Raw genomic sequence first — 19,096 nt, 5'->3', positions numbered from 1 at the left:
TATGTAGAAAGTCTCATGTATGAATCAGGTTAAGTGCATGGCCAGAAATGACCTGAAAATGTCCCTACCTTCTCCCTCAGACTAATCCTCAGGACCAGTGCAAGCTAACCTGCCAAGACTTGGCCATTCTGGCATGTTCTTCCCCACTCCTTGCAACTGTTACAGATGTTCAAGGAAAAGTTTCTAAGACAAGAAGAAGGCAGGAATTGCAGTGAGCTCGTGTGACAAGGAAGACAGTCTTGGCAAAAATATCCAATAAACTAGCAAAGAGACCAGCTCATTGTCTTGCAGCCAGAAATAAGAAAGACCAGAAACACCCAGAGACTCTGCCATCCAGAGTCCCTGCTCTTCAGTGTTCACAGGCTCACAAATGTTCAAATGAAATTACAGGGCGGGAAATGAATGAGGGGAATATTGTTATTCAGTGAAGCAAAAATATCTCTGAGGAAGCTCAAGTTAAGCAAAAGTTTTTTTTTTTTGAAGGTCTTAAATACGTTCCAGGGTTTAGGAACCCAGGAAACCAAGGAAGTGATGTGCAAACAAAACAAGAATATTAATAGCAATATGAAGTATAAAAAAATGAATCAGACATTCCAAAGCTAAAAAGACAATTAAACATTTAAAAATTCACCAGAGTGATTCAATAACAGATTTGAGCAGGCTGGGGAAAGAGTTACTGAGCTTGAAAATGAAATGATTAAAATGAACAAGTCTGGGAAGCAAGAGGAAAAATAAATGAAGAAAAATGAGCCCAAGGGCCTGGGCTTACTAGGAAGTAGAAATGAGTACCCACTAGGGATCTCAGGACATAAAGGACAAGTCAGAATGGGTGGAGGAAAAAAGCAGCTGGAATTGTCAAAGTTCCATGAGATGCATGAACCGAATCATCCCAGTTCAACTCCAAATAGGATGACCATAAAGATCCTATCCACACATACACATAAAGATTTTATTGAAAGACCGAAAGAGAACTGGGACAAGAATTCAGCTGGTAAAGTGTTTTCTGTTTAAGAATAAGACCCTGAGTTTAATCCCCAAACTTATGCACAAAAGCCAGATGTTTTAGAATGTTCTTGTTATCTCAGCCGGGGAAGCAGAGACAGGAAGGCCTCTGGGCCTGCTGGCAGCCAGACTGGTCTACTCGGTCAACCCCAGGCCAATGACAGGCTCTGTCTCAAAAGGCAAGGTGTGTAATTTCTGAGGAATGACACCCGAGGTTGACTTTTGACTTCTACACATACATGTATACACGTTACACGCATCTATACACATGTGCACCCACACTTCTGGGCAAGCACATACATGGACACAAAGAAGAGACATTTGATAGGAGGAGCAACATTATTGTCGTCAAGAGCTGGCAGCTAGTTCCCCATCGTAAGGCATGGAGGCAGAGGCAGTAGGTCAGCCTGTGTAAAGGGAGGATAATACTCCAGCTTTACAGAAAGCACGATTCCAAGAAGCCACATGAAGATATCAAAGCCAAGGAAATTAGGGAGCATTATTCCTTAATATCGATGTAGCATCCCTCACAACACAAAAGGAAACTGAACTCAGCAGCACATTCAAAGGCAGTGTACCGTGCCGTAGACCAAGACTGAATATGAAAAATCAGAATATGTAGAACTGAAGTTTAAAAAAAATACAAAAACAAGACAAAACAAACCAGCAAGCCATATCACCACCAAGGACACACTTGATGATATCCAATGCCTGTTTCTAGTTCTTAACAGTATAAGCAGTCCGCTGGGTTGGATCCTTGCTGGACCCAGCTTCCAATATCAAGTGGGTGGAGTAATCGTTCTCGTATTGGCCATCCTATATCCTTGTGTGCTGAAGGTTTTGGGGTTCAGCTGAGGGACTCAGAGTTTCTAGCTCTAGGCCTTGAAAATTAGAAGACTTAGAAGCCAAAGGCTCACAGCTCCAGGTGCTCCAGACAGAGGCACATTGTCCTGAGATCTGTATGCCTATGGCCTGACACTTGGTAGATAGTGTGACCTTTGACTTTGAGCAGCAGCTAACGAAAGTAGTTGGCACCAGCTAGCATTACGGCTTCTGTATCTTGGGTGTTAGCGCCCTGGCTCTCAACAGATGCTAATATTACAGTTCTGAGCTTGGGCTGTTGGAACCTTCAGCCCTTAACCCACTAGAGCTCTTCTGGTAACCAGGGTTTGTAATCCCTGAAGTTTCAGCCCCTGTTTTGGCTTGTTGCAGCCTCTAACCTCCTGAAGCATCTCTGTCTTTTGCCTTCTTGAAACTTCTGCCATCCTTTCCTGCTTCTTGCATTTTCTGCCCCGTTCCTTGTTTTTGTCTCTTAAGCCGTCTTTTCATGGCCGCTGCTGTTGCATCACCTCGCTTGCTGCTCTACCCGTCTGCTCTTCGTGCTACCAGCCCAGCCTGCTCTGCTCGCAATAAAGCTTGCATGTAGACAAAGAAAGCAGCTCACAGAATGCCTTCTATTGGGCCTAATTCTGGAATCCCAGGAGGCAGTGCAGAATAAGCCTTACAAAAATAAAATAAAGAGCAGAAGAGTCTGGCTATGTAGTCGGGGAGGGGGGGTGTTAGTGTGAGTACAGCATGCAAATGGAGGACTTTATTTTGTATTAGTGCAAACTCAGCTTTCAGTTCTATCACTCATATAAAGACCAGCCACGCCCTTTTGTTGAGTCATTGGAGAAAGTGCTCGGCTGCTTGAACTAAGTGAGAATAGCAGCAGGAGGAGCAGGCAGTTCAGAGCACATCGAAGGTCGTGCAAAATGTCTGGAGAGGTCATGGCTGGAGCAGAGGGCCTGTCTGCAGTTGTCTGACTTTTTGCAGTTTCCCCAGCATATCACTAGAGAGTTCCATGCAGCCAGGCCGCCATAATGGCTGATCACAGGGTCAAATCGCCTGGCTGCCAATAATCTAGCTTATTTAAGGCAAAACTGAACATCAAAAGGGTGTTTGCATTAAATATCTAGTATTGACATTCTTAACAGCACTCTTAATGGCTCTTAAGATAATACACTTATGAGAATTGGGGCATTCTCTCCATCTCGAGAACACTCAGAATATAGCAATAGGAGGAAAGTTAACGAAGGTGATAAAGGGCATGAGTGAAAAACCCACAGCATGCATCATCCTAAGTGGAGAAGGACTGAATTATTTTCTCTGAAGATCGACAGCAAGGCAAGGAAGAGGACAATGCTGTTCAGCATCTTCCTGGAGAGGAAGACCCTGATGCTGGTCAGCATCCTCCTGGAGAGGAAGACCCTGATGCTGGTCAGCATCCTCCTGGAGAGGAAGACCCTGATGCTGGTCAGCATCCTCCTGGAGAGGAAGACCCTGATGCTGGTCAGCATCCTCCTGGAGAGGAAGACCCTGATGCTGGTCAGCATCTTCCTGGAGAGGAAGACCCCAATGCTGGTCAGCATCCTCCTGGAGAGGAAGACCCTGATGCTGGTCAGCATCCTCCTGGAGAGGAAGACCCTGATGCTGGTCAGCATCCTGCTGGAGAGGAGGACCCAATACTGTTCAGTATCCTCCTGGAGAGGAAGACCCTGATGCTGGTCAGCATCCTGCTGGAGAGGAGGACCCAATACTGTTTAGCATCCTACTGGAGAGGAAGACCCCAACGCTGTTCAGCATCCTCCTGGAGAGGAAAACCCCAATGATGCTGGTCAGCATCCTACTGGAGAGGAAGACCCCAATGATGCTGTTCAGCATCCTCCTGGACAGGAAGACCCCAATGCTGGTCAGCATCCTACTGGAGAGGAAGACCTGGGTGCTGGTCAGACTAAAACTAGGTTTATTGCTTACAGCATATAAAGAAAATTAATCCCAAATGGGTCAACAGTCTAAATTTGAGTTAATGGCATGAAGCAATAGAAACCCAGGGGCAAACTCTATGGTTTTTGATTTTGCAATAGAGTCTTAGTTATGACACCAAATGCATGAGCAGCAAAAGAAAAAAGTTAGTAAATTAGGCTTCATTGAAGGATATTATTAAGCACCTGAAAATAAATGCCACATAATAAGAGAAAATATTTTTAACTGTATGTCTTATAAAAATTTAACATCCAGGACATGTGAAGTAAACCAATTAAAGCTGCTAATAGAGAGGTTGGAGGGGCTTCAGAGTTGGATATAACCTTATATGAAATTACTAAAGAGCAAATGAAAATTGAAAAAATGTTAAAATGATATGGATCAGCATCTCTCCAAAGAAGAAGACCAGAGAGCCCATGCATGAAAGGATACTCAGTATTATCAGCCAGGAAAAGATGATCAAAACCAAGATGATATAATCACTTTTACCGAAATCACACGAGTATAACATTTGAAAAATGGAAAACTAAGCATGAGTGAGAGCATGAGTCCCTGTAGCCTGTACCTTGCTGGGTAGGAGACTGTAAGATGGTATAGATACTGAAAATGTTTGTTCCTCCAAATTACAGCATAGAATTATCATGTAACCCTAGGTCAGTACTCAAAAGGACTGAAAACAGAGGACTACTTTTGTATGCCAGTGTCCTTTGTGGCATTAGCCACAATTTCCAAAACATGAACAAAACTAGTATGTCTTCTCATGTAGGAAGGCATGATCAAAGCATGATATGTGCAGGCAGCAAGTCATTAGTTATCTAAAGGTATGTGGTTTGAATGAGCCTTTAATGCACATGAGATACACTAGGCACAAAGATGAATACTTTATAATGCACTTGATTAAAATACCCCCACCAAAGCAACCTAGGAGATAAAGGCCTTATTCTGACGCATGGTGCAGGGGTGTAGTCTATAATTCTGGGATAGTCAAGGCAGTAGAGGGCTTCAAACAGCTGGTAACAGAATGCACAGCCAGGAATCAGAGTGATACTTGCAAGTGCACAGCTCCTTTTCTCCTTTTGCTACAGTCCAGGATCCTGTCCAGGGAATGGTGCCCCTCACAGCGGGTGTATCTTCCCATCCCGTTTAAGAAAGCCCTCCACAGGCATGCCCAGCTGTCTCCCAAATGACAGTTGACATTAACTACCACACCATTTACATGCAGTCTCCTGAATAAATGAAGCTATTGGGTCAGAAAGGTCAGAGGTTACAGGCACTAGGGGCAGGCGATAATGAGAATGGTTGCCAAACTTTTATTTAAAGTCATAAGTCTAATGGCCTCGTGCATGAGCTTGAGGCTTCTGAATTGTGCGTCTAAAATAGCTAAAACGGCAAATAAATGATCTCAGCTGCATTTCCAGAGTCATAATCAGTGGTCCTGGAATAGAACCTGACACTTCTCACTTCTGACACATTGCCAAGAGATGGTATTAGTGATTCTGATGTCCCAAGACATCATTTGGGGACCAGCACATTAGACTGACAGCCAGGCAAGGGAGCTTTGGAGACACAGTGAGACATGCCTGAGTTTGATTATTGGGCTTGCCCTTTCAGAGGTGCAGAAGTTGTATCTCCTTTTGATACGAATGGATTTGTATTCTTTAAAAAAAAATTCTGTATGCACACATGTCTAGGTGTGTATGTCTGTGTGTGGGTGCACACACAGGTGTGTGTGCGTGTGTCTCTGTACATATGGGAAAGCCAGAGGAAGGTACTGAGTGCTGACTCTAGCTCTCCTCTCTTCTTAATCAATTTGAATCAAGGTATCTTACTGAACTTGGGGCTGGGTCTTTTAGCTTGGCTAGCAGCCAGCAATCTGGGGATCTTCCTGATCCAATCCCACTCAGTGCTCAGGCAGTCGGCATGTGCAGGTCCATGTTTGGCTTGTTAATGGGTGTTGAGATCTAAACTCTGGTCCTTTTCATTGCCCTACAAAAGCTCTGAACTGACAAACCTTTTCTGCAGCCCCTGAGGTGACCGTATTGCATGACACACCAGTGTAAGATTTGGTACCTACCTCCCTCAGCCAGCTTATCTCGGGCTATTGTCTCTTCTGGGTACAGGATAGCTGTAGCTGCAGCAATCATCTCTTCGCCTTCCTGAGCATGCCCGGGCTTCAGAATTGTCCTCACCCCCTCCTCTGTCCCTCACTCCATCTCTTTCTGCCTCTCTGTCTCTGTCTATCCCCCGCCTCTCTTTCTCTTCCTGTCCCTTCCTGCATTCTTACTTTCTCCCATTTCTTTCCCTCCCTTTCAAAACTCTGATGCTCCATTCATGAGGTTCACAGGTCAGTTGGAAGGTCTTGGAAGGACCAACCTTGGCTGGTCCCTCCTACATTTATTTACTCATGTGCCTGCAGCAGGCTGGTGAAACTGGATGAAGTCTCATTTATCCTGGATAGTTTCACAAGATGAAACTGATTTTTATCGGACTGCATGGTTGATTTGAGGTATGTTTGGCTAGGATACTGTCTGAACCACATGTTTCTCATTTAAACTTCTTTAAGTGATTGGGATGTTTTGGGAGAGTAATAGACATGGCCTTAGTACTAGCACAGAGAAACTTCTAGCCTGTTCTACTGGACAAAATGAACCATAAAGTCAGCTGTGTATTCAGAGATGGGAAGCGGGCCTCTCTCCTCAATGTGAGGTTCACAATGTCAGTCTGGGATGTGTGGGTGCAGGATAAGGAGCCTCTCGCATCCTTTCTCACTGAATATCTCTGTTTTGTCACATTCACTAGTTTGAAAGTATAGAGAAGGTTGGCTTCATAGACAGTTGACGCCTGAGTCCTAATACCTGCTGCTGCATTTAGCAGGGCTCCATGATTGACTTAAGACTTGTTGCTATCTTTGAATACTTGGTAATTTTTAAAATAGGAGACTTAAAAATTGTGTAATTGTTCCCTGGTATCATTGTATGTTTACCGTTCTTGCTTTCCAGACTGTAAGCCGTGCCAGACTCAGAACCTATCTCTATATTGTTTAGAAAGTGTTTAGACTAGTCTAAACAATATTGTATCTACACAATATAGGTCTATTGGGGTTACATCCAATAGACCTATTAAAAGTTGAAAATATATTAAGTCGAATATTTATTTAGTTCTTGGGGCATAGTGGTACATGCCTGTCATTCCAGGAGTTGGGAGGTCGAGGCAAGAGGACCAGGAGTTCAAGGCTAGTCTCAGCTAGATTAGCAAATTCAGATCCAGTCTGAGCTACCTGAGGCTCTGACTAAAACAAACAAACAAACAGACAGACAAACAAGCAAACAGCTAAAAAATTACAGTTAGTATGAATAGCACACCAAAAACCATCCTATATTGCATTGCTGGTTCTTTCTCTTCTTGATCTTGTGGCCGCTGGTCTGTTGTGGCCGTGGCTCTTGGAGACAGAGTGTCAACATGAACTAGTGGCCGAGGCCAGTACCCTACAGCAAAGAGCTCATGTACAGGTGACAGGGGCTGCGGTAGGGGGATGAGTGTCATGGCTGGTCAAGCTAATTTCCATGGTGAGGAGAGAAGAAGTGGGATTTTAAAAAGTTAAAATGAATAAGTGGTATGAATAGTTTGGAAGCCGCTATGTCTGGCTGCAAGGCTCGATTATCCAGGCGTGGTTTGGTCTGTATTGAGTGAACGGCTGGTCAGAGGAGTAGTGTTTAGTACTAGCCGTTTCTTTGTGTTTGTTGACAGGATGCATCTTTGGGTGAGTCCTTTGTGGTTGTCTTGTTACCCAGCGGAATGTGTGCATACCATCCATGCCTTGTCCAGGCTCCATTTTCATTAGAGCTTGGCTGAGGGAGTCTCTTTCAATTCTGACAGTTTTGACATTGTTGTACCATATACCCAGAGCCAATAAAAAGACAAAAACTCAAAATTTGAAGTACGGTTTCTATTGAATATGGATTGCTTTCACACTATTGCAAATTTCAAAAATTAAAAGTTAAGCTGTCAAAAGTTAGGGACTTTCTGCAGTCTTAAAAATGAGTGAATGTAGAGATTAGGAATTGGACAGTGGTTTTTCCAGCGTTCTCTAAGGTACAGAACTCCTAGAATGAGTATGTATAACTGGGGATTCATTAAACTGGCTCCCAGCATGCAGTCTGGGTAGTTTAACAATGTCCTTTCATACTGGAGATGCCAAGACTCTGGTAGCTTCTCATCCCTGTGTTGGATGTCTCCCGATATGTCCCTGAAGGCCTGGAGGATTCCTGGGGAGCTGCTGGTCACCAGGCTCTGTGGGCATCCTGAAAAAGAGTGGGGCTGGAATGCTGGAGCAGCAGAACAGATGGATTAGCCAGAGAGAGTGAATGCAAGCAGGCTGAAAGGGAGATTTCTTTCCTCCACACCCTTGCATCTGGGTTGCAACCAGAAGGTGCCATTCAGAATCAGGATGGGTTATTCTGCTTCAAAGCATCCGATTAAGGAAATCCCTCACGGGAGTTCTCAAAATCTTCGGTTTTTATTGATTCCAGAAGCAGTCAGGTTGACATCCAATATTACTTACTACAGACACCTTACCTGTAAAGTGATAGCTAAGTCTGTCGTAGAGGTAATGCAGGCTGAATGTGTGCATGCACTAAGCTACCCGGCAGGTAGGAGGCTGCATTGCAGACAGTCCACCTTGTCCTGGTGTTTCCTCTGTGATTTGCTCCACTCCACATTGTAGCAGCGACATGCACTCTTACATACACACTTATATACACACTTAAATACACACTTAGGGAAACCTCTATTGGGAGGACAGGACTGAGAGAACCGTCAGCCCCATCTAGCCTAGGAACGTATTAGTCTCTAGGCACGAGGAATGCTTCTGTGCACAGAAGGGATGCGAAGAGGACATGGAGAGAACACAGAGAAGATACGAAGAGGAAACAGAAAGATACAGAGAGGATGCAGAGCGGGTACAGGATACAGAGAGAACAGCAGAAAGGATGGTAGGGTTCTGAGCCTGGACAGTGGTTTTGCTTCAGATGTCGGTTGAGGGATGTGGATAAGAGAACCAATAAGCGAATGCTTTTGAGGCTCCAGACTTCTGCTCTTCCTCATTACTTAAGCTAATTACACCTCACACCCAGAGAATCCTAATGAGGTAGTGATTATTATCTCCAATGTACAGCTAAGTCAATGGGACTCTAAGAGATTAAGCGATCTGCCAACCCTACCCGGCTCATAAGTGATGGAAATGATATTTGAGCCTGGGTTTTTCTCTCCCCACAGTCTGAGCATTCATCCAACAGGTATTTATTAAAATCTTCATGGGGATGGGGTAGCACACACACCTTCATTCTTGATTAGGAAGCCATCTCATATGTCATAGATGTGACCAGGCCTATTATTTTCTTCTGGATTCCCAGGGGTAGAGAACAGTTGATTCTTTGGGAAGGAGACAGAAGAGACTGACTGTTCCACAAGGCCCATTTCCCTGGGCAGCAGGATGGTTCTCCTTGCCTTCCAGCAGTAGTATGACTGGTTGTTCAGGGTGATGCTCACAGGGGTCTCAAGACTCATCTCCTCAGAATTCTGGGCACCAGACAATGCTACTGGCCATCCGGTGGTGAACTATGATGACCTGGGTATACAGGGAATATGTCAGTGTCTCATTACAGAAATTACCTCTTGACTAACTAATTCAGTGCCGCAAAACTCTGCCTGAAGAGGAGGCGGCCACGTCCTGAGAGTCAGTACATCTTAGGGCTTTGCACATTCAGGCTTGCGATTCTGCCTCCCCGGCCCAAGACACACACCTGGTTTATTGCTCCAGAGTTAAATGCATATGATATGTTTCAGGCTAAAATAATATGATTCTCTATTTTTAAATATTAATGAGTTGCTTCCTAGGCAAAGTAAAGCAAGAGCATCTCATGTGTCAAGCCCTAGTGAATCATCATAGACAGTGTGGTAAAGATTAAGGAGCACCAGAGGAGGCATGGCCTTGGTGAGGGGTACACAAGTCTCTACACAGATGAGTCCCCTTTGAAACCTACACCCAACCCGAGAATTTCTGTACCTCAGAAAAACATCTCTCTGAGGAAATAGCTATCTAGTAGAGAGAGACGTGATTATCACAGCTTTTATTCCTGGGATGGTTGACTACCCACTCAATTTTCCTGTCTTGCATTTGAGCTGTTTGTGCTCTTATTTCAGAGTATTAAAAATGACTACACCTAGAGGAACTGCAGTGTGTTTGGGATGCTCCAGGGTTAATGGTAGTGGTTGGGGGTATAGCTTAGTAAGTAGGGAGCTTGCTTCATATACACAGGGCCCTGGATTCAATCTCTAGTATAGCATAAACCTCTCATTCCAGGGTTTGAAAGGTGGGTGCGAGAGGATCAGAAGTTTAAGGTCATGCTCAGTTGGCTGTGGGGAGCCTGAAGCCAGCCTGGGCTGCCTCTTCTCAAAAGATCTAAAGGAGAAAGGGTAAAGAGATAAGGAACTGGGTGTTCTGGCAGCTTCTAAATAGCGTAGATCCCCAGGAGGATTCCTACCTGATTGTGCCAAGGTCAAGGCTGGTTTCTCTCTCTCTCTCTCTCTCTCTCTCTCTCTCTCTCTCTCTCTCTCTCTCTCTCTCTCTCCCTCCCCTACTCCCCTCTCTCTCCTTTTCCCTTTGATTTCATTTAAACCCCTTTAAGGGTCTCATGTAATCTGAGCTGGATGGCACTGAACTTCTGATCCTCTCTAAACTCCGGGATTCGGAACATACCCCACCAAGCCCGCTGTGAGCATGGTGTCCGGGATTCCACCAGAGCTTCATGCATGGTAGGCAAGCCCTCTACTCTACCAAGGATGTCCTCAGCCCTGCCGTGCTTTCTCTTACCTGGTCATCTCCCTCTCCTTTAGCAGCTGAGCTGTCGCTGCCAAGTCAGATTGATGACAACTCTTTCCCTTCCCCTGGCAGCTGTGCAGTTCTCACCTCAGCTGCTCCCACCGTCCTGCAGATGGTAAACATATGTTTATAGGGCACAAAGCGAGAGGAGCTGGATTGGATTCCTCCCGTACCTCACTCCTGCTTCCCTTTCATGCGGAAAGCTGGAACCGCAGCACCGGAAAGTGTATGCGATTATAGATTAATATTTCTCTGCGTTAAGACTCTGGAAGCAGCAGGGCAGCTAATGATATGCTAATGAGCCAACAGCTTTTATGGATCGTAATGAAAGTCGACAAGTGTCTTTCTTGGCTTTGTGCAAGCTGGGATATTTTCTTCACTGTCTTCAGGGCAGAGACGGGCGATGGGTTGCATCTTGAGAATGCTCCTCACCAGCTCTTCCTTTCCAGGATCCCGTTGTCAGAGCTGGGGTCTCTGCCAGCTCATAAACAGAACACATCTTCATCTGTATATTTACACGCCTGGCAGGAAGCGCTCTCACCGTCTCTCCTCTCCCTTCAAAGCAATTTGTTTCAGTGTTTTTAGCATACAAAAAACAAAAAAACTCAAAAAACCCAGAACCAGTTTCTTCAGTGTAAACAGAGATCTGCAGGGAAATAAGAGCGTTAAAAAAGAATTAGCATTTGTTTAGCCTTAAAGCATCTTTCCTTTGTGTTAGAGAGTGCAGAGTGTCTAGGAGGGTTTGCTAATCTCAGTTATTCTCTATGTAAGAGGGTCTTAATGGCATCATTTTCTGATTTCTTTATTAGATCTTCCTATTTTTCTTACCGAACAACAAAAATGTTGGAAATAATGGGAGTCGGTTTCACAAGCATTAAAAATCCAAATGGACCACTTCTGGGTGGGATTTTGTTTTCATCTTCATGGCAAGCCCTCTGCAGGAGGTAGAGCTGGCAACAGGTGGATTCAAGGAAAGGGGGAGAATGGATTCCCTCTCTGCCTTCCACCCTGACCAACAGTGATCCTTTGAGCTCTGCGCTATAGGCGTCCACTTGTGGTTCACATCCTCCAGAGGTGGAGCTCCAGGGACAGAGAGGAAATCAGCAATATAAATGCGATGGTGGTGTGCGCATGACCTCAGGCTACCTAGGAGCAGCTCTTCTGTTCAGTGTTTAAAGCTGCTTCAGCAAACAGTTAGCTTGCAGTACAAATAAATGACTTGCTAGACACCGGGCAATAAAGACAAGCTGTAGTCATTTCAGTAAGAGGAGCGCTTGACTTCAGTGTCTTGTTTGGCAAAGCAACCGTGGGGCTCCCCATAGGTTATTTTCTTAATTAGGGTTTCTGTCGCTGTGAAGAGACACCACGACTATGGCAATTCTTATAAAGGAAAGCCTTTAACTGGGTGGCTTACAGTTTTAGAGGTTTAGTCCTTTATCATTGTGGTGGTACAGGGCAGCCTGCAGGCAGACATGGCGCTGGAGGAAGAGCTGTGAGGCCTACATCTTGACCCGCAGGAAACAGGAAGTAGTCTAAGTGTCACAAAGGAGACTTTGAAGGTTGAGCAAAGGAAACCTCAAAGCCTACCCCACAGTAACATATTTCCTTCAACAAGGCCTTATCTACTCCATAAAAAGTCACACCTCCTCATAACGCCATTCCCTGTGAGCTTATGGTGGTCACTTACATTCAAACTGCCATAGTTATTTATACATTTTAAGCTTTGTCATTGTGTGGCACCCCAAGTGCACTGTTGGTTTAGGATGCAGGCAGCCAGCAGGAAAGCTATTAACAGAGTCAGAGCCCTGAGTTTCTTATAGGTGACCCAAGCAAGTTTTGGGCCCCGGTTCAGTACTCCTTTTGAGTAGCAAAATCACTGCAGAAGCTTCTCCAGAGGGTTCCTGGTAGTCTGCTCTCTATCTTGAGACGTTGGATGTGTGACTTTTGATTAAAAACGAGTGCTCTGTCTGATCCAAACCTCTCAGAAAAATATGTCCCAATATTGTGCAAATTTTAGGCTTCAGGAATCTGGTATTCTTAGACTGTTCGCTTTGCTGACAATGCAAACTCTAAGACATAGGAAGACCAGAGGCCACTAGGATGTGTGCTCTTGGTCTTGTCCTAAGTTTGTGTATCTAGCAACCCAACCAGTTTCTATCATGTGGAGGTGTTAGCTGTTACTCTCCCAACACTGAATTTTTGACAAATAAACCTTCTTGCTTGAAAGAAAACAACTGACAGCAGACCAAGCTGTTCTAGGTTCATCTGGGGCAGCTTTTGAAAATGCAGAGTCCTGGGTTCATTCTAGCCCCACTGAAATGCAGAATCTTAGCTCTTCAAACCAACTAAACTGAACTTTAGCAGTGTTGGCCTGGAATCGAGAATGTTTAGTAGATACTCAATTTCAGAATTAAGGAGGTTGACATTTGAGAAAATCTGACAGGATAAATATGAAATGAAACATAGGTGACAGGGCCAGCTGAGGCCGACTAGCACAGGTCCAGAGTGCTGCTGAGAAGAACATAGGCCCATTGTTTATTAGATATAGTCCAAGGACATTACAATTTCAGAAGAGTATGCATGCGTTTAAAGATGAATTAGGAGGAATAAGGGAATTCAGTCTTTTACCCCTATCTCTTCTCTTTGAGAAAAGTTGCCGTACTGGAAGACTCCTTTTTGTCTGTGGAAATCCTCACAGGTAAATTTTTGTGTGGAGGTATAAGGTTGAGGGAGATACTTTGTAACTTACCTTCATATTTATAAAACTTAGTGGTTTAAAATACTAAATTTAATTTAATTATTTTTAGCATAGCAAATGTTTATTCTGTGTTTGTGTTGAATAATTTTTGTCAGCTTGATACCATAGACTCACCTGGGAAGAGGGAGCTTCCATTGAGGAGTTGCTGTCATCTGATGGGTCTATGGGCATGTCTGTGGGGCATTTTACTAATCAGTACTTGATGTCAGAGGTTCAGCCCACTCTGGGTGGTGCTATGCCTAGTCAGGTAGGTAGCTGAACAAGCCAGAGAAACAGCATTACTCCATGGTCTTTGTTTTAGTTCCTACCTTGGCTTCTCTTGAAGATAGACTCTAACCTATAAGCCAGATAATCCTTTTTCATCCCGAATTGTTTGTGGCCTGTGTTTTATCATGGCAACAGAAAGCAAATCAGAACAGAAATTGGTATCAGAGAGTAGGCTATTGCTGTGGCGGGCCTGATCATGTTGGTTTGGGGAGGATTGCGGAAGGATTTTGAAGCTTTGGACTAGAAAATCTATTGAAGAAATCTTGATAGCGAATCCACCAAGCTTACTAGACTGTTCTGCGGAAGCTTGTTAAGAATCCTGACATAATACAGACAGTGGGGGCCTGGGTTGTAAAATTGCAGAGGGGTGTTTGAGACTCCATCAGGGCCATTTTTATGTTAAGTTTGGCATAAGAAAAATACGTCATTAATTTGAGAAGGAGGTAAGATGGAAGAAAGGATGGTGATGAACCAATCTACCTCCATTTTAGGCTTGAAATTCATCTTATGATAAAGACAAATATAGGTTTATTCCTGTCTATGATTAAACTTCCATTTCTCAAAGATTGGGCTGTGCCCAATCTATAACCTTAATGACAAATGGTTCTGTGCTGCCTGTTCCTGGAAATGGCAACCATGCCTTTGCTTCAAGAAGTTATCATAACCATTTTTCATCCCTACCTTTGTTTCAAAAGGTGGTTATGACTGCCTTGTTGTGACTACCTGCTGTTGTGACTGCCTTGTTATGACCACCTTTCAATCCTTTCATAATGTCTTCGTGGCAGGAGGTTGTTATGTCTAACATGTTATGGTTATGCTATGCTCCTCTAACCCTGCCTATTTTGCTTGCCAAATCCCCCATTTGGAAACCTCCTAGCCCTGAGCTTTAAAAATTTTGTCTTCTTCACATCCAAAGCAGACTTCTTGAGCTCCAACTTAGAGGGGAGGTAGCTCATATATAGAAATTAAAAAAAGCTTACTTTAATCAATTTAGCCATGATGATTTGGGTTGGCAGTCTTTCTCTTCACATCTCTGGGATTATCAAAGAGGAAAATGATGTAATTATATTCCAAGTAAAATATATTTAAAATAGGTGTTTATAAACTGTAACCACAATAAATTTTTGTAAGGAAAAGAAAGGATCACTGGAAATGAAACCTTTGCTTTATTAGGATAAAAGACACTGGTTAACTGGGGCTGAGAAACCATCTGCGATTATCAAGAGATGAGCGTCACTGAGTAGGAATCTTCTGAGAATTCTTGAGTACTTCTTCAAGGTCAGCACACAGAAGGTGTAGTCAAGAGGGGGCAAGGCTGTAACTCAATCTGGCAGACAAACTTGGTGATTTTGGTGGCATGAAAGCTGTCGGGTTGAAGTGATCATGGAATGTTGTTAAAGCTTGCTACGCTGAGGCAGCACTGGAATCTCCATAAAGAGAGGCCATCTGTGAAGGTGCAGCTTCAATAGTTTGAGACCCAAAGACTGAACAAAGAGAAGCTTAGGCCTGTTGCCATAAGAGGACAGGAGAGGCTATCAATGAAGACACAGTTTCACTTCCAGTGGAGAGCCTAGCATAGTGTTGATGACAAGACCCTGGGACAATCACCAAGGACAGGGTAGGTGTGTAGTGGAATCAGCCTACAGGACAAGCTGTGTATGCTGCAGATAGCAGAGTTGGAGGATTTGAGCTACCAAGGCCCTTTGGAGGCCAGGAAGCTGGGCGTGATTCCAGATGTCAGACATTGAGACACAGGCTTTGGAGCTACAATGCTAGACTTTCATTTTCCTTAATGAATGTGTTTTTGTGTTCTAGTTCTTCCATTTTGGAAGAAAGTATTCAGCTTATTGTTTATTTTAGCAGAATTAACAAATCAGAGTCTTTGGTCTTTAAAAGTCATCAGACATTTAAACTTAAGAAAAATGTAAAGGCTTGTAGGACTTTTGAAGTTGGACTGTGTTTTTATTATGATAGTAACAATAAGGAAGGGGACACACAAGAAAGATAAGGCTGCCATTCCATGGTGGTCTGTGTGTGTGTGTTAAGAAGGAGTCAGTTGTTCTGGTTAGTTTTCTTCAACTTGATACAAACCAGAGTGATCTGGGAAAACAAAATCACAATTGAGGAGTTACCTACATCAGCTTGTGCTGCTGGGCATGGATGTAAGGCTTTTAAATTTGCTTATTAATTAGTGTAGAAGGGCCCAGTGCCTTGTGGGCTGTACCACCCCTAGGCAGGTAGGTCCAGGCTATATGAGAAAGCAGACTGAGCAAGACAGGGAAGAAGCCAGTAAGCAGCTCTCCCCCATGATCTCTGCTTCAGTTCTTGCCTCCACGGTCCTGCTTTGGCTTCCCTTGATGATGGACAAATGTAAAGGGCTTATTTAAGACAAATAAGCCTATTCCTCCCTCAGAATTTACCCACAGCACCAAAGCAGACCAAGATAGTCCAGTCCTATGTCACCAATGTCTAGTCATTGCATGACCAACATGGTGAGCCAATGCAGAAACTTCTGGTCCTCATTTTGGGGAGAAGGTCGGATGCCAACACTCCTTGGGTCCCAGGTGTGCACCTTTACACCCAGATTTCTCTCTCTCTCTTTTTCTCTCTCTCTCTCTCTCTCACACACACACACGCACGCACACACACATACACACACACTACTCATACTTCTGTGGGTTACATGTCTGTTTATTGCAACATTTTTTGGGCCGCATGCACATTTACACCCATATATATATATCATTTACACACACATGTGTACACACATTTGTAGTTCACAAGCACATTCTTCCCTTCACTTCTGCGGGGGCACATGGACATTTGCATCCACATTTGTGTGGCGCACACACACAATCACACCCATTCTTCTGTGGGTGATGCACATTGCGTCCACCTTCTCATGGGTTGCAGTCCTATCGCCAGCTTTCTTTCAACCCTGCATCGATCTCTATCTGTTCTGCATCAAGTTAACATCTTGATTTATGTGGCAAGAACAAGTTTTCATATCCACGTGTGGGCTGACCCCTATGACTTTTTCCTCAGAAAAAATACCAAGAGCTTTGGGTTTTTGTGTTAATGAGCATTGGAAAGCTGTCAGCTCTTATTTCAGTTTTTTTTCAAGTCAGCATCATTGACCTTTACCTAATGATCTGTGACACACACACACACACACACACACACACACACACACACACACACACGTGCACGTACACAGGTGCCAGAGATCAGGATCAAAAAGAAAAAAAAAAAAACAGAAGCAAGGAAAGGTCGTAGGAAGTAAATTGTAACTATTTTTTAAATCTAAAATGAGGAAGATCACATCAAAGCAGGCCAAGGGAGGTTATTATGTCCTAAATTGTTATTAGGCCAATTGATGTCTCATCTTTTCAAGGCGATTTTCCATTTTGTGGGAGAGAGATAATTTCTATAAAACACATTTCTAAAAACTCTTCCCATGGGTTATTCAGCATCTTCTGACAGGAGTGGGTGGGCTTCTGCACACCTCTCTATCACCAAGGTTGACCAGTACTTCTGGTTTGCCTAGGAGTTTCTCTGTTCTAGCAATAAGATATCCCTTGATACTAAAAAACAAAAACTACATATTGGGCAAACCTAGGTGCCTGTTTATTCTAAATCTATCTAATATCTACTTGACTACATAGTTATTTTCCTTGTTAAAAAGGAAATATTTAACATATTTTTGCTTTGTATTTTAAGTTATATTATACTTTCTAGTATATTTGTCCCTGTTTTCCCCATCTTCCTCTATTGTCCCCTACTGCCCCCTCTCCTTTGGCGGTTTCCTTCTTCACCGCACATGTGACCCTCTCCAGCTATGACATCTTTCACACAGAGGTTCTGCACGTGAGAGAATGCTCAGCAGTTTTCATTCTCCTCTGTTGTCCCATCCTCCACTTAGATGCTGCCTTCCTCCCCCACACAGTCATGTTCAGGTTTCTTATAGACAGATGTTTCCTAGCATGGCATTTAATTTTCTGTGGTGGTCTGTTCTTTAATGGAAATCAATAGTTTTGTCTATATAAGCATAAATTTTAGCACACACACTATAGACATAAATGGAAAAGCAATTAGAAAACAAGAGGTCTCATAGGTGACAGTGTAGATTCAGATGCCTTTTAAATTCACCCAAGTCTTATACTAGAGGAATTTTTAGCTTTTAGATGCAGCATCTCCCTTCCAGATGACTGATGCTCAGAGAAGGTTGCTTTCTTCTTGTGCAGTTCACCCAGTAAGCTAGAGAAGCTAGAGTCAAGATCTAGAACTTGACTCATCCTGACTTCTCTTTATTTCTCTCTCTCTTCCCCTATCTCTCTCTCTCTCTCTCTCTCTCTCTCTCTCTCTCTCTCTCTCTCTCATCTTTTATCTGTCTATCTAGCTCGCTCTATCTATCTATCTATCTATCTATCTATCTATCTATCTATCTATCTATCATCTATCTATCTATCTATCTATCTATCTATCTATCTATCTATCTATCTATCTCAAGACAGGGTTTCTCTGTGTTACAGCTCTGAATATCCTGGCACTCACTCTGTAATCCAGGCTGGCCTCCAATTCACAGTGCTCCACCTCCCTCTGCTTCCCTCTCGAGTGCTGGGTTTAAAGGTGTACACCACCACTGCCTGACAGATTTTTTTTTTCAAGTACCAATGTGCTTGAAAGTTCTCCTGCCTCTTGAAGCAACTCTTTGCCTCTGAAAGATGACGCATCTTCGTATCTGAGAGAAGCTGATTCAGGTTGCGCTAGTCACTGTGTGAGATTATGAATTAATAGCGGGGAGCAGTGGCATGGTTCCTCTCCCATGTTGAAGCTATCTCCCTTTGTGATCATAAGCACTGCTTCCCGCCCAAGGACAATGAGGTTGGGAAAAGTGTAGAGTTGTGTTGCTGATCTGCCCTGATCCTGTTATTTCTATTAATATTAACAATTAAATTTTCTATTGAAATGGTAAGAAGAGAGCAGCAATGCCGATTGCCTCGTTTAGAAGGCTGCACATAAATGTTAAATGTGAGTCTCTCCAAAGACTTGCACACTATCTTAAGCCTATATTTTATTTATAGATGAAGCTCAATATTCTGAACCAGGGTCCGCCTCTACCAATCTGTTCTCTTCTATCTCTTCCAGTAGATCTAAAGGAAAAAAAAAACCCTCTAAAAACAGAATCTTAAATGTAACTTGAAAAATTCCAAAGCCAAGCCAATGTTTTCATTGAGAGATCAGTCCCCGATGACTGTTGTAAATTTGGTCTTTTCTTCCAGGCTGAACTTAGAGTTTTAGCAGCCCTTTCTCCTTAGAGATGCTGATCAAGCTTTAAGACTCCAGCAAAGACTCGGTGTTGTTCAATTAGTTGAAAAATGAAA

The 19,096-nt window shown here is 43.5% G+C and overlaps 1 protein-coding gene across 1 annotated transcript in view; it reads left to right on the top strand.

Moving 5' to 3' along the window:
• Window positions 1–19,096, top strand: part of Nell1 (neural EGFL like 1) — an 824,157-nt gene that overhangs the window by 193,215 nt on the left and 611,846 nt on the right. The gene's annotated exons all lie outside the window — the stretch shown is intronic.

Source organism: Alexandromys fortis, unplaced genomic scaffold, assembly GCF_014885135.2.
Source record: "Alexandromys fortis isolate MF-2015 unplaced genomic scaffold, M_Fortis_MF-2015_v1.1 scaffold_170, whole genome shotgun sequence".
In the NCBI taxonomy this organism is placed as follows: domain Eukaryota; kingdom Metazoa; phylum Chordata; class Mammalia; order Rodentia; family Cricetidae; genus Alexandromys; species Alexandromys fortis.
This window is presented reverse-complemented; position numbering and strand designations above follow the sequence as displayed.